Source organism: Scyliorhinus torazame, chromosome 7, assembly GCF_047496885.1.
Source record: "Scyliorhinus torazame isolate Kashiwa2021f chromosome 7, sScyTor2.1, whole genome shotgun sequence".
In the NCBI taxonomy this organism is placed as follows: domain Eukaryota; kingdom Metazoa; phylum Chordata; class Chondrichthyes; order Carcharhiniformes; family Scyliorhinidae; genus Scyliorhinus; species Scyliorhinus torazame.
Window position 1 is genome coordinate 105,118,083 of NC_092713.1, and position 16,787 is coordinate 105,134,869.

At 45.8% G+C, this 16,787-nt stretch overlaps 1 protein-coding gene across 6 annotated transcripts in view; it reads left to right on the plus strand.

Annotated features, from left to right (window-relative positions):
- Window positions 1-1,039: 1,039 nt before the first annotated feature.
- odr4 (odr-4 GPCR localization factor homolog) overlaps window positions 1,040-16,787 on the plus strand; it is a 181,699-nt gene continuing 165,951 nt past the window's right edge. For 4 of the 6 annotated variants that reach the window (XM_072511213.1, XM_072511217.1, XM_072511218.1 and 1 more), the window contains exons 1-3: window positions 1,040-1,185; window positions 8,542-8,647; window positions 9,354-9,451. The gene's annotated coding sequence lies outside the window, so the exon portion shown is untranslated. Of the gene's footprint in view, window positions 1,186-8,541; window positions 8,648-9,243; window positions 9,452-16,787 lie in introns of all 6 variants that reach the window. The other 2 variants (XM_072511214.1, XM_072511216.1) reach the window with 2 other exon arrangements.

Sequence of the window (16,787 nt, forward strand, 5' to 3'; positions counted from 1 at the left end):
TAACAGGAGGCGAATGGGAATGTATTGCTGTAACAATTCACCATGTGCATACCTGTATTATGCTGTTGCCCATGTGGGCTCCACCTATGGACCATTGTAAGGTATTACATATGATGCAGCATGTTGGGGCCTCTGTGGGCTCCGCCCCTGGCTCCACCCCTTGAGGGGAGGTATAAAGAGCAGTCGCCCTGTAGGCGGCTCCCACTAACAGATCAGTCGCAGGCAGGCACTGTTCTAGTTGATTAAAACCACAGTTTACTCCTACGCCTGGTTTTGTGTGAATTGATGGTTGCAACATGTACCATCTACAAGATGCACTGCAGTAACTCACCAAGGTTCCTTAGAAAGCGCCTTCCAACCCCACAAGAGCAACAGATACCCGAGAACCCCACAACCTGGAGGTTCCCCTCTAAGTCATTCACCATCCTGACTTGGAAATATATCGCCGTTCCTTCACTGTCGCTAGGTCAAAATCCTGGAACTCCCTCCCTAACAGCACAGTGGGTGTACTGACACCTCGAGGACTGCAGTGGTTCAAGAAGGCAACTCACCACCACCTTCTGAATGGCAACTAGGAGTGTGCAATAAATGCTGGCCTAACCAGCGACACCCACATCCCGTAAATGAATTTAAAAAAAGGAAAGGTCCTGAAATGAAAATAAATCACGAGTTAATTTACTTCTGGAGGTGTTGGTTGAGAGAAATGTTTCCCATGACACCGAGATAAATTCAGAAAGTGTCATGGGATCTTTCACGGTCCACTTGAGATTGAGGGGATTTGGGTGATTTAATGTCTCACCTGGAAGGCTGTAGGGATAATGTGCTCAAGCCTCTGGAACTAACGTCTGGCAATAAAAATACACACATATATATATTTAAAGTATCATGTGAAATTAACGTTTCAATGCATTCCCATTCCGGACCCGCCCACCCAGTTGCCTGGAGGACAGCCGAGCCTGCGGGGGGCCCTGCTTTCACTTGAACCCGCGCGCCCAACCGTTAACCACGGGTTTCCCCACCGCGCGTGCGCCACGTTCCCGGCGGTTAGCGAGCCACACGTCATCAGTGTGGGCCAGCCTGCGCTGATTGGCCGAGAGCCGGAGCGGCGAAGCCTGATCAAGAAAAAGGGTCGCCACTGGAGAAAAAGCGAGGAAGAGAGAGCGGGAGAGAGGAAAAGCGGGCGAGGTAAGACAGGTCGACATGTGTAGCAGCATGGTAGGCTGGGCTTCATTAAACTTACCCAAAGATGGAGCCAGTCCGAGAGCGAGCTGTGAGAATCCGGTCTCTAATCCATCAAATCAACCGACTGCTCCTCGCGTTCAACGCAACTGCGTTACACACCTGGAAACCTGAGGCAACATCATCCAACAATAAGCTGGGAGGCATTCTGATTCAGGCGCCTGACTCTTTATTATTATTTGATTATTTTTCCTATTGTTACTTTGCTGACCGATTATTGTTTGGTGACGCATCCTGAAATGACGTCTTCACTGTGAGGTCACACTTCCTTGTGACCTCATAAGGTGATTGGAGCCCCACACACCTGTACAAAAAATGTCTTAAGCTTTTGAGCTTTTATACTTTACAAGTGAAAACACTGCCATTAGATTGTGACATTGCAGCTGCTCACACTGTGGTCATTATCCTATTCCATAATCCATGATTGGCCCTATCTTGAACCAAAAATTTCTGAAGGCTGTCATTCCAGTGCTGCATTGCAGGAAATGGCATCTTTCAGATGACATGTTAAATGCCAAGTCTGCTCTGCCAGATTCATAGGCACTATTTCAAAGAGAAGTTATCCCCTCCTATCCAATATTTAACTCTCAAACAACATCACGAAAACAGATTATCTGGTCATGGTCGGTCACATTGCTGTTTACTTACTGCAATGAACAATGTGCACAAATTGGCTGCTGTGTTTCCCTTCATACAACAGTTCAAAAGTATTTCATTGGCTGTATTTAAGAAATAGAAGCAGGAAAAGATCATGTAGCCCCAGACCTGCCATGCCATTCATGATCATTGCTGACCTTGGGCGTCAACAACATTTTCCACCTGCCTGCCATATCCCTTAATGCCATGACCAAAATATCTGTCTATCCCAGCCTTAAATAGATTCAATTATGAAGCATCCACAACCCTCTGGGGTGGGGAATTCCTAAGATTCACAATCTTTTAAGTGAAGACATTTCTCCTCATCTCAGGCCTAAATGATTGGCCACCTCACCCTGAGGCTGTGTTTTAGATTCCCTGACCTATGGAAACAACCCCTTTGCATCGACCCTATCAAGCCCCTTCAGAATTTTGTAGGTTTCAATGAGATTGCCATTAATTCTTATGGACTCCAGAGAATATAATCCAATATACCTAGTCATCCCAGGACAACCCTCTTGTCCCAGGCCCAATCCAGTGAACCCTCACTGTATCACCTCCAATGCAACTATATCCTTTCTTAAATATGCAGATGAAAACTGTACTGCAGATGCAGTCTCACCTGAACCCTGTGCAACCATAGCAACACTTCTTTATTCTTGTATTCCAATACCCTTGCAGTAATGACCAACATGACATCTGCCGACCTAATACTTGCTTCACCCGCATGTTAACTTTCTGAGTTCCTTGTATGAACACACCCAAGTCTCTTTGAACATGAACACGTACAAGTTTCTTACTTTAAAAAAATTCTTCCCTATTTTATAATCCATCTGCAATTATGTTGCCTACTCACTTCATAGAATCATAGAATTTACAGTGCAGAAGGAGGCCATTTGGCCCATCGAGTCTGCACGGCCCCTGGAAAGAGCACTCTACTTAAACCCACTCCTCCACCCTTTCCCCGTATAGACGTAACCTGTCTATAACTCTTTGTAACATACTGGTAGCCTCCCCACAGTTTACCTTCCCACTCAGCCTGATCGCACAGCAAATGTTGATACATTACTCTCTGTCTTTTCATTTCAGTTATTAATATAGGTTGTAAATAGCTGAAATGCCAGCACTGCCCCGAGCGGCACTCCACAATTCACTACCCGCTAACGGGGGGAAAAAGCACCAAATGTGCCCACTCTCTCCTTTCTATCTGTAAACCGGTCCTCTATCCATGATAAAATATTACCCCCAACTTCATGAGCCCTTATCTTGCCTATTAACCTTTTGTGTGGCACCTTATCTGCATTTTGGAAATCCAGGTATACTACATCTTCTGGTTCCCCTTTATCTACCCGACTAGTTAAATCCTCAGAAAACTCTATTAAATTTGTCAAACAGGATTTCCGTTTCGAAATGTATAAAACTTGTGTCCTCTATTGTGAACGCAAACAAAATACTTGTTCAGTGTTTTTGCCATTTCCTCATTCCCAATGATAATTTCTCCTATCTTTGTCTCTCGGGTACCAACATTTATTTTAGCTACTCTCTTTTTATCTATTTTTAACAATTCTTACAAGCTCATTATTCCTGATTAGTTTACTCATATTCTGTTTTTTTCCGTTTTAATCAACATTTTGATGGCTTCTGCTTGGTTCCAAAACGCTCTGAATTCTCTGACCTGCTACTGTTTTTTTGCAACATTGTTGGCCTTTTTTAATCTAATATAGGTCGTACCCTTTATCGGAAACCCTTGGGGTTGATTGAATTTCAGATTTCAGATCATTTTGGTTTTCAGATCCGCATATAGGCCTACGTACATTAAAATGGCTAAAGTCTAGGCTAGCTATAGTCTAAAGTAAATAAAATGGCTAGAAACGTAAGATGTGCCATTGAATAATAAATGCATGGTACCTGTAATAAATCATGGTGTCATCTGCAATTATGTTTGCAGGAGAGAGTTCGCAAGGTAAATAGTGCAGACAAAAATCTCAAGGTAAAGGTCAGGTGCAGTTAGCAAGGTTCGTGTCGGCTTGGGTCACAGACCTGCGCAAAGGGTCGGGTACAGTCAGCGAGGCTTGGGTCACGGACTTCCCCGTGCTAAAAGTATGGTTGTCGCATGCGTTCAGTTTTTGTGTTTACGGATAAAGGATACGCAACCTCTACTATCCCTAACTCCCTGTGTGAGTCATGGATGGGTATTTCTTGCTGAGTTTTTGTTTTTCAATGGAACATATGTTTGTTGAATATTTTGAATTATTTCTTTAAATGCTCCTCTTGTTTATTTACCTCCATACCTTTTAGTCTACTCAATTTACCCAGATAACCGTAGTCAGTTTTCCCCTCCTATTTAAGTAATTGGCTTTGTTTAAGATTAAGATTCTAGTTTGTTATTGGACTATGTCACTTTCAAACTTAACCTGGAATTCAATTATTTTTTTCCTCACCATTTCCCAGTGCATCCTTTTCTATAGGAAGAAGTCTTACAACACCAGGTTAAAGTCCAACAGGTTTGTTTCGATGTCACTAGCTTTCGGAGCGCTGCTCCTTCCTCAGGTGAAGCTAGTGACATCGAAACAAACCTGTTGGACTTTAACCTGGTGTTGTAAGACTTCTTACTGTGTTCACCCCAGTCCAACGCCGGCATCTCCACATCATCCTTTACTATGACAGTACTAATTAGCCGTTTCACCATACAATACTAGACCAAAGAAAGTTTTATCCCTATTTGGTTCCACAACGTATTGCTCCACCACAACATTCTACAAACTCATCTTCTAGCTCGCTTTTGCCAATTTGATTGTCCCAGTCTATATGAAGATTTAAGTTCCCCACAATTATTACATCTTCTTTGTGACAAGTTCCAATATTTTCTTGCTCTGCCCAGTGGTATAACTACTGTTATGGGGGTTATAAACTACTCCTACCAATGTTTTCTGACTTCTGCTATTCCTAATTACATCATCTTCTGAGGCCTGGTCCTTTCTCATGAATGTCCTTATATCATCCTTTACTATCATAAAGACATTAATAAGAAGCACTTTGAAATGTTCAATGACTGTGAAAGGCAATATATAAATACAAGTTTATCTTTTAATTGAAAATATATGCTCATAAAATGTTTTTTATATAGACAATGAAAGGGGGAGGCGACACGCGGTGCAGTGGTTAGCACTGGGACTATGGTGATGAGGACCAGGGTTCGAATCCTGGCCCTGGGTCACTGTCCGTGTGGAGTTTGCACATTCACCCCGTGCCTGCGTGGGTTTCACCCCCACAACCCAAAGATGTGCTGGTTAGGTGGATTGGCCATGCTAAATTGCTCCTTAATTGGAAAAGAAAAATAATTGGGTACTCTAAAATTAAAAAGACAATGAAAGGGAAGCTTTTGGGAGGGTAGCAGTGGTCAAGTAGATTATTTTCATGGATTTCAATCTTTGAACTTTCTACCTGTTTTTTTTAAAATATGTTTTATTGAAATTTTTTTCCCAAACAACAATTTTTCCCCTCTTACAAAGCAAACGCAACAAAAACAATACAGAAATTTTTAACAATACACAAGTAACAAAACCCCTTTATCTTTGACCTAAACTAAACCCCGCCCCCCCTTCCTGGGTTGCTGCTGCTGGTCATCTGTCTTCCCTCTAACGTTCCCCTAGGTAGTCGAGAAATGGCTGCCACCGCCCGGTGAACCCTTGAGCCGATCCTCTCAGGGCAAAATTTATCTGCTCCAGTTTAATGAACCCTGCCATATCATTTACCCAGGCCTCCAGTCCGGGGGGTTTCGCCTCCTTCCACATGAGTAGGATCCTGCGCCGGGCTACTAGGGACACACAGGCCACAATGTTGGCCTCTTTCGCCTCCTGCACTCCCGGCTCTTCCGCAACTCCAAATAAAGCTAACCCCCAGCCTGATTTGACCCGGGCCTTCACCACCCGCGAAATCACTCCCGTCACTCCCTTCCAATACCCTTCCAGTGCCGGGCACGCCCAAAACATATGTGTGTGGTTTGCCGGGCTCCCGCCACACCTCCCACATTTGTCCTACACTCCAAAGAACCTGCTCAATCTTGCTCCCGTTATGTGTGCTCTATGTAGCACCTTAAATTGAATCAGGCTAAGCCTGGCGCATGAGGAAGAGGAATTTACCCTGCTTAGGGCATCAGCCCACATACCCTCCTCTATCTCCTCCCCTAGTTCTTCTTCCCACTTTCCTTTTAGTTCGCCCACCGACTCCTCCCCCTCTTCCCTCATCTCTCGATAAATCTCTGACACCTTGCCCTCTCCGACCCACACCCCTGAAAGCACCCTGTCCTGTATCCCCTGTGTCGGGAGCAACGGAAATTCCCTCACCTGTTGTCTAGTAAACGCCCTCACCTGCATATATCTCAAGAAATTTCCCCGGGGCAACTTATACTTTTCCTCCAATGCTCCCAAGCTCGCAAAAGTCCCATCTATAAATAAATCTCCCACCCTCCTAATTCCCAACTGGTACCAGCTCTGAAATACTCCATCCATTCTTCCTGGGGCGAACCTATGGTTGTTCCTGATTGGGGACCCCACCAGGGCTCCCCGCACCCCTCTCTGTCGCCTCCACTGTCTCCAGATATTCAATGTTGCCGCCACCACCGGGTTCGTGGTAAACTTTTTAGGTGAGATCGGTAGCGGCGCCGTCACCAGCGCCTCTAAACTCGTCCCTTTACAGGACTTTCTCTCCAGTCTTTTCCACGCCGCTCCCTCACCCTCCATCATCCATTTACGTATCATTGCCACATTGGCGGCCCAATAGTAATCGCCCAAGTTTGGTAGTGCCAATCCTCCTCTGTCCCTACTACGCTGAAGGAACCCCCTCCTTACTCTCGGAACTTTCCCTGCCCACACGAAGCTCGTGATGCTCCTGTCTATTTTATTAAAAAAGGTCTTGGTGATTAGTATAGGGAGACATTGAAATACAAATAAGAACCTCGGGAGGACCATCACCTTAATTGCTTGCACCCTGCCCGCCAGCGATAGAGGCTGCATGTCCCACCTCCTTGAAGTCCTCCTCCATTTGTTCTACCAACCGTGTCAGATTAAGTCTGTGCAAGGTTCCCCAGCTCCTAGCGATCTGAATCCCCAGGTATCGGAAGTTTCTTTCCACTTTCCTTAGAGGCAAGCCTTCTATCTCTCTACTCTGGTCCCCTGGATGTATCACAAATAATTCACTCTTCCCCATGTTTAGCCTATACCCCGAGAAATCCCCGAACCCCCTCAAAATTCGCATAACCTCTATCATCCCCCCCGCTGGGTCTGACACGTATAACAATAGGTCACCGCGTATAACGAGACTCGGTGTTCTTCTCCCCCTCTAATCACCCCTCTCCATTTCCTGGAGTCTCTCAACGCCATGGCCAGAGGTTCAATTGCCAACGCGAACAACAATGGAGACAGCGGGCATCCCTGTCTTGTTCCCCTATATAGTCGGAAATACTCCGATCTATGTCGACCTGTAACTACGCTTGCCGTTGGAGCCCCATAAAGAAGTCTAACCCAGCTAATAAATCCGTTCCCAAACCCAAACCTCCTTAACACTTCCCATAAATACTCCCACTCCACCCTATCAAATGCCTTCTCAGCGTCCATTGCCGCCACTATCTCTGCCTCCCCCTCCACTGGGGGCATCATTATCACCCCTAATAGTCGTCGCACGTTAACATTCAGTTGTCTCCCTTTTACGAACCCTGTCTGGTCTTCGTGCACCACCCCCGGGACACAGTCCTCTATCCTCGATGCCAGTACCTTTGCCAACAATTTGGCGTCCACGTTCAATAATGAAATGGGTCTATAGGACCCGCACTGCAACGGATCTTTATCCCTCTTCAAAATTAACGATATCGTAACTTTCTACCTGTTAACAGTAGTTTTGGGTTCTTATACTGGATTGATCTGCAAAAATGTTGCATATGTTGTATACTTAACTGGTACCGTTTTCCAGGCCAGTCCAAAGCTGTGATGCCAGTTAGGACTTTCCTTTTTTCTTTAAAATGTTGTACAGTGCTTTGAAAATCTTCTGCTTAAATGTATGTAACATTGCACCTAAGTTTTAAAAATCTTTGCTAAAGGCTGATTCACATAATGGGATACCAGCAGATGCAGGTGATCCCCATATTTAATATTGAAATTTTATGTTGCCAGATAATATGTGAATTCTCAATTTGAGTGCTGAGCTGACCAAAAACTGCCTTTGCAACACGTGATTCTTTTTCTACAAAGTCACTGCTTGCATTTGCAATATGTATACTTTATTGTCTGTTCAGTATCAGAGTAAGATTACTGATCTGTTCATCTTATGATCAATTTATCTTTTCTACAAAGTCTCTTCAATATTTTCCTAGTCCAGACATGGTTACTGGTTGTCATTTGCTCTGCCTGTTATGGTTATAATGTGTGAAAATCAATGAAAATATTGTCAAGAAGACTCTGCTGAACTTTACTTACCAAAATATTGTAGAGGTGAAATTCCTCCTGTTCATAATTTAATGAAAAGGTTTGGTTACTCCCAAGTTTTCTGGCTAAACTACGAATTTGAAGAATTTCAATCCAAGGTTCTTCTCATGCTTACTTCTTTCTCTGGAGAATTGGTGTATATGTACAGCTTGCAATCTGCTTTTCCAATCTTTGTCTTTCTTCCTAGAATTCCTATTCCTTCCAAAACAGGATGTGTATTTTGAGGAACTTCTGGAGTCTGTTATGTTCAGTATATGAAGCACTGTAAACCTTTCAAAAGGAGATATACCAAGGTAGATATCTCAGCATTTATATAGACATAAGTGTCAGCAAACCTTATTTTCAGTTTAGTTAATATTTGTCATTCCTATGTAGCCTATGGGGATCAGTTTGAAAGCTTATGTGCTGGTATAACTCATAAATATAATTTTTGTGAAACTTATTTGTAATAATCATAAAAATGTAAAAGTCAAGGTTGAGAAAAGCACATCTCTGAGCTTCCAGCTGACCTAGATAGAATCTAGATGTGCTTTCAACTTCCCTGAAGACTATAGCTCTGGCATCCGGCCTGGCATAATATTTCTATACATTTTCTTCTGATATCTAATGTGCATTTATTATTTTCCTCTTTATATCTATGATCCATGTTGTACCTATTGTTTTAAATAATGTTCAGGTTAATAATAGTAACCTATTCCGTGAAGCACATATGTAATTGCAGATAAATTCTCAAACTCATAATATTTGGGAAATAATTGTTAAGAGGAAAATATGATCTCCTTTTGTTCGAGAATCATAGATGTTATGAAAGGAGATTGTAAACCCATATGTTGTTATCTTGTATGCTTTAAAGTTGCTGCTCGAGCCTTAAAACAGATTTTGTTTGTAGAATTACGCTCCTTGAACATTGTGAAGTTTAACTCCTTTGGAGGATATTGAATTATGGGCAGCTTTTCTTCATTCATGATGTCACTGGAGTCAAACTTTATGTTGTCACAGGAAGGGAGTTCTAAATAGAATATCTGTTCCAAAGTAGCTGCAGCCAGCAGCTCTAAAGCGTACAACAGGATAACAAAGAGTGACTTGAGTAAATACTGGTAAGTCTAAAAGTATCTATTTCGCTTTGTGTATATAAAAAAGGATTGTGCGCCATTAACAATACTTTCCCTTTAATCCTAGTGTAAATAGCATGAAATGCAGTGACATTTATCTCCCGATATTGCCTGTAGATATCAGCAAACCAGTATAATAAGAACTAAACAAAAGAAAAAACACAACCAACTTTTTTTAAAACCAGTAGAAATTAATTGCCCACAATCTTAACAGGGGCAGTTCAGGTTACATGATAAACTACAAGCTAATCAAACAATACGACTGTTTAGTAAATCTCATAACACAGCGATAAAGAGAAAACAGTTGTCTTCCAAACACACTGATTTGAAACAAACTCTAAAATATTTTTTCTGTTAATGCTGTTTCTGCATGTCACTACGTTGAATTACTTATTTCGCACTGATTTATATTACTGGACAAGCAAAGGTGGCTATAGCTGACTACAATGGCTTCTCCTCTTTAACAACAGAAACACAGATTTATATATTTCCTTCAATGCAGTGAAAGGTCCCAAGGCACTTGAAAAAGCATTTGACACTGAGGCAAATTAGATATTTAGGACATATGATCAAAAGTTTGATCAATGAGGTAGGCTTTGAAAAGTGGCTTAAAGAAGGAGAAGGAGACAAAATTATGCAGTGATGTTCCTGGAGAGAATTGCAGAGCTTAGAGACTTGGCAACTGAAGGCTCAGCTGCCAATGATGGACACTTACCCAAACCCAAAATCAGAACTCGGCCAATACTTTGTCTTGCAACAATTGAAATGAAATACATATGTTATAGAAAATAGTATTATGCATTTGCCTGTATATATATATATATGTTTTAGATGTTATGTACGCTGCATTGCCAGTAATGTTCTTTAACCCTAACTTCATTGTAGATCCCTACCTATGAAGCAAAACCAAAACCCCTCTCCCCCACACACAGAAATTGCCCCCAACACACTAGTCAGATCACCCACCCAACACACACTGGTCAGACCCCCCCCCCCATGCAAACAGCAATAAGACACCATCCCCCCCCACCCCCGTTCCCCACACGCAGCCATCAGCCCCCGTTCCCCACACGCAGCCATCAGCCCCCGTTCCCCACACGCAGCCATCAGCCCCCGTTCCCCACACGCAGCCATCAGCCCCCGTTCCCCACACGCAGCCATCAGCCCCCGTTCCCCACACGCAGCCATCAGCCCCCGTTCCCCACACGCAGCCATTAGTTCTCCACACGCAGCCATCAGCCCCCGTTCCCCACACGCAGCCATCAGTTCTCCACACGCAGTCATCAGCCCCCGTTCCCCACACGCAGTCATCGGCCCCTCGTCGTCGTACCCCCCTCCCCCCCACGGAGTCATCAGCCCCTCGTTCTCTCTCTCCCCCCCCCCCCCCCCCCCCCCCCCAACGCAGCAGATTAAATCCCAAAGGAAACTGCACGAAAAGAGTCCACAAAAGGGATCTGAGTCAAAGCCAAAAGGAACAATGAAAAACAAAGAACAAAGAAGAGTACAGCACAGGAACAGGCCCTTCCGCCCTCCAAGCCTGTGCTGACCATGCTGTCCGTCTAAACTAAAATCTTCTACACTTCCGGGGTCTGTATCCCTCTATTCCCATCCTATTCATGTATTTGCCAAGATGCCCCTTAAACGTCACTATAGTCCCTGCTTCCATCACCTCCTCCGGCAGCGAGTTCCTGGCACCCACTACCCTCTGTGTAAAAAAACTTGCCTTGTACATCTCCTCTAAACCTTGCCCCTCGCACCTTAAACATATGCCCCCTAGTAATTGACCCCTCTACCTTGGGAAAAAATCTCTGACTATCCACCCTGTATATGACCCTCATAATTTTGTAGACCTCTATCAGGTCACCCCTCAACCTCGGTCGTTCCAGTGAGAACAAACCGTGTTTATTCAACTTCTCATATCTAATGCCCTCCATACCAGGCAACATCCTGGTAAATCTCTTCCGCACCCTCGGTAAAGCCTCCACATCCTTCTGGTCGTGTGGAGACCAGAATTGAACACTATACTCCAAGTGTGGCCTAACTAAGGTTCTATAGAGGTGCAGCATGACTTGCCAATCTCTCTGACTGTCAATACTTTTGAGGGTTCTACCATTCACTGTTTATTCCCTACCTGCATTAAACCTTCCAAAATGCATTACCTCACATTTGTCCGGATTAAACTCCATCTGCCATCTCTCCGCCCAAGTCTCCAAACAATCTAAATCCTGCTGTATCCTCTGACAGTCCTCATCGCTATCCGCAAATCCACCAACCTTTGTGTCGTCCGCAAATTTACTAATCAGACCAGTTACATTTTCCTCCAAGTCATTTATACGAACAGCAAAGGTCCCAGCACTGATCCCTGCGGAACACCACTAGTCACTGCCCTCCAATCAGAAAAGCACCCTTCCAATGCTACTCTCTGCCTTCTATGACCTAGCCAGTTCTGTATTCATCTTGCCAGTTCACCTCTGATCCTGTGTGACTTCACATTTTGTACCAGTCTGCTATGAGGGACCTTGTCAAAGGCCTTACTGAATCCATATAGACACCATCCACTGCCCTACCTGCATCAATCATCTTTGTGACCTCCTCGAAAAACTCTTATCAAGTTAGTGAGACACAAGGATTTTATGGTGCAGATGGGAGGAGTAGATCCCTGGAGATTTAGTAGACCTAGGAGTAAGGAGTTTTCGTTTTTCTCCTATGTACATAAAGTATTTTCACGAATAGATTTTTTTGTTTTGGGAAGGGCACTGATCCCAAAGGTGACGGGGACGGAGTACACGGCTATAGCCATCTCGGATCATGCTCCACACTGGGTGGACCTGGAGATCGGGGAAGAAAAACAACAGCTTCCACCCTGGAGAATGGATATGGGATTATTGGCAGATGAGGGGGGGTGTTTAAGGGTGAGGGGGTGTATTGAAAGGTACTTGGAAATTAATGATAATGGGGGAGGTACAGGTGGGAGTGGTCTGGGAGGCACTGAAGGCAGTGGTTAGAGGGGAGCTGATATCTATTAGGGCACATAAAGGAAAGCAGGAGGGTAGGGAAAGGGAGCGGTTGTTGAAAGAACTGCTGAGGGTGGACAGACAATACGCGGAGGCACCGGAGGAGGGACTATACAGGGAAAGGCAAAGGCTACATATAGAGTTTGACTTGTTGACTACGGGTAAGGCAGAGGCACAATGGAGGAAGGCACAGGGTGTACAGTACGAATATAGGGAGAAGGCGAGTAGGTTGTTGGCCCACCAACTGAGGAAAAGGGGAGCAGCGAGGGAGATAGGGGGGGTGAGAGATGAGGAGGGGGAGATGGAGCGGGGAGCGGAGAGAGTGAATGGAGTGTTTAAGGCATTTTATGAAAGATTATATGAAGCGCAGCCCCCGGATGGGGAGGAGAGAATGATGTGCTTTCTGGATCAGCTGGAATTTCCTAAGGTGGAGGAACAGGAGAGAGTGGGGTGGGAGCACAGATTGAGACGGAGGAAGTAGTGAAAGGGATTGGAAGCATGCAGGCGGGGAAGGCCCCGGGACCAGACGGATTCCCAGTTGAATTCTATAAGAAATATTTGGACTTGCTGGCCCCGCTACTGATGAGAACCTTTAATGAGGCGAGGGAAAGGGGGCAGCTGCCCCCGACTATGTCAGAGGCAACGATATCGCTCCTCCTCAAGAAGGAAAAAGACCCGCTGCAATGCGGGTCATACAGGCCCATTTCCCTCCTGAATGTGGATGCTAAGATCCTGGCCAAGGTAATGGCAATGAGGATAGCGGATTGTGTCCCGGGGGTGGTCCATGAGGACCAAACTGGGTTTGTGAAGGGGAGGCAGCTAAATACAATTATACGGAGGCTGCTAGGGGTAATGATGATGCCCCCACCAGAGGGGGAAGCGGAGATAGTGGTGGCGATGGATGCCGAGAAAGCATTTGATAGAGTGGAGTGGGATTATTTGTGGGAGGTGTTGAGGAGATTTGGCTTTGGGGACGGGTATATCGGGTGGGTACAGCCCTAGTTGCTGTATAGGGCCCCGATGGCGAGCGTGGTCACGAATGGACGGGGGTCTGACTATTTTCGGCTCCATAGAGGGACGAGGCAGGGATGTTCTCTGTCCCCGTTATTGTTTGCACTGGCGATTGAACCCCTGGCCATGGCACTGAGGGGTTCCAGGAAGTGGAGGGGAGTACTTAGGGGGGGGAGAAGAACACCGGGTATCTCTGTATGCGGATGATTTGTTGCTATATGTGGCGGACCCGGCGGAGGGAATTCCAGAGATAATGCGGACACTTGGGGATTTTTAAGGGTATAAACTGAACAAGGGGGAAAAGTGAGTTATTTGTGGTGCATCCGGGGGAGCAGAGCAGAGAGATAGAGGATTTACCGTTGAGGAAGGTAACAAGGGACTTCCGGTACCTGGGGATCCAGATAGCCAAGAATTGGGGTACATTACATAGGTTTAATTTAACACGGTTGGTGGAACAGATGGAGGTCGATTTCAAGAGATGGGACATGGTGTCCTTGTCATTGGCAGGTAGGGTGCAGGCGGTTAAAATGGTGGTCCTCCCGAGATTCCTTTTTGTGTTCCAGTGCCTCCCGGTGGTGATCACGAAGGCTTTTTTCAAAAGAATTGAGAAGAGCATTATGAGTTTTGTGTGGGCTGGGAAGACCCAGAGAGTGAGGCGGGGATTCTTGCAGCGTAGTAGGGACAGGGGGGGGGGGGGGGCTGGCACTACCGAGCCTAAGTGAGTACTACTGGGCCGCCAATGTTTCAATGGTGTGTAAGTGGATGGGAGAAGGGGAGGGAGCGGCGTGGAAGAGAATGGAGAGGGCGTCCTGCAAGGGGACTAGCCTGCAAGCAATGGTGACGGCGCCGTTGCCGTTCTCACAAAAGAAATACACCACAAGCCCGGTGGTGGCGGCTACATTGAGAATTTGGGGGCAGTGGAGACGGCACCGGGGAGGGACGGGAGCTTCAGTGCGGTCCCCGATAAGAAACGATCATAGGTTCGTTCCGGGGAGAATGGATGGGGCATTTGGAGCATGGCAAAGAGCTGGGGTAGTACAATTAAGAGATCTATTTGTAGATGGGACGTTTGCGAGTTTGGGAGCGCTGACGGAGAAATATGGGTTGCCCCAAGGGAATGCATTTCGGTATATGCAATTGAGGGCTTTTGTGAGGCAACAGGTGAGGGAATTCCCGCAGCTCCCGACGCAGGATGTGCAGGATAGAGTGATCTCAGAGACATGGCTGGGGGACGGTAAGGTAGCGGACATATACAGGGAGATGAGGGACGAGGGGGAGATCATGGTAGATGAGCTGAAAGGGAAATGGGAAGAAGAACTGGGGGAGGAGATTGAGGAGGGGCTGTGGGCTGATGCCCTACGTAGGGTAAACTCATCGTCCTCGTGTGCCAGGCTAAGCCTGATACAATTTAAGGTGCTACACAGGGCGCCTATGACTGGAGCACGGCTTAGTAAATTTTTTGGGGTAGAGGATAGGTGTGCGAGATGCTCGAGAGGCCCAACGAATCACACCCACATGTTCTGGTCATGCCCGGTACTACAGGGGTTCTGGGTGGGGGTGGCAAAGGTGCTTTTGAAGGTGGTGGGGGTCCGGATCGAAACAAGCTGGGGGTTGGCTATATTTGGGGTTGCAGAAGAGCCGGGAGTGCAGGAGGCGAGAGAGGCTGACGTGTTGGCCTTTGCGTCCCTTGTAGCCCGGTGCAGGATATTGTTAATGTGGAAGGAAGCTAAGCCCCCGGGGGTGGAGACCTGGATAAACGATATGGCAGGGTTCATAAAGTTAGAACGGATTAAGTTCGTGTTAAGGGGTTCGGCTCAGGGGTTCACCAGGCGGTGGCAACCGTTCGTTGACTACCTCACAGAAAGATAGAGGGAACGGAAAATAAGTAGATAACAGCAGCAACCCAGGGGGGGGGGTGTTGCGGGAGGAGGAATCGGACGGACTCTCAGGGATGATATTGTACATGTATAGGTATTTGGCATATGTAATTGTCTGTTGGACTGTAATTTTGGAGAGTATTTATTTTGGACAAGGCAGTTGCCATTTAGTTTTGTTTTTCTTTTGTTTTTGTTTATATTTTATTTATTTGTTTAAAACTGGCCACGGCTATTTATATTGCTTTATTGTTGTGTTAAAGAAACACTACGTATCGTTATGTTTGGCCAAAAAACTCGAATAAAATACATTATTAAAAAAAAGTTAGTGAGACACGACCTCCCCTTCACAAAAACGTGCTGCCTCTCGCTAATACGTCCATTTGCTTCCAAATGGGAGTAGATCCTGTCTCGAAGAATTCTCTCCAGTAGTTTCCCTACCACTGACGTAAGGCTCCCTGGATTCTCCTTGCTACCCTCCTTAAACAAAGGAACAACATTGGCTATTCTCCAATCGTCCCGACATCACCTGACGACAGTGAGGATCCAAAGATTTCTGTCAAGGCCTCAGCAATTTCCTCTCTTGTCTCCTTCAGTATTCTGGGGTAGACCCCATCAGGCCCTGGGGCCTATCTACCGTAATATTTTTCAAGATGCCCAACACCTTGTCTTTTTGGATCTCAATGTGACCCAGGCTATCTACACACCCTCCAGACTCAACATCCACCAATTCCTTCTCTTTGGTGAATACTGATGCAAAGTATTCATTTAGTACCTCGCACATTTTCTCTGGCTCCACACTTTGATTCTCTCCCCTGTCCTTCAGTGGGCCAACCCTTTCCCTGGCTACCCTCTTGCTAAAAACAGCCCCAAGGTTACATTACAGTTGGGCCCCGCTCAGCGAATCTTCCAACTCAATGTTGAGGGCCTGTCGGCAGCCAAGCAAAGCCTCATCGAAGTCCTTGCTGCTCAACGCTCCACTGATATAATTTTGCCTGTAAGAAACCTACATTGGAACAAGAAACAGGTCAGTAGTCTATCAAACGCTACAATCTCTTATCCTACCATCCTCATGCCAAACATGGGCGTGCCACCTATGTCCGAACTGACATTGCTCAAGCAAATCCCCTAGCAACGACCACTTTCTTTGACACCCTAGTGGTTCGTGGATTCCGCATATCTAATGTCTACAAGCCCTCAAGCACCAGCTGGAAGTAACAAGTCTTGCCCACTGTCCCTCCCACCCAGCCATTTATGTGGGGGCTTTTTAACAGCCACCATTCAGACTGGGGATAGCTAGTACTGGACAGTACGGTGAAGTGCTCGCAGAGTGGGCATCCAGAAATGATCTGACACTTATACATGGCCCCAAACAGCGAGGAACATTCCAATCAGTCAGGTGCGGAAAACAGGTCCATAACG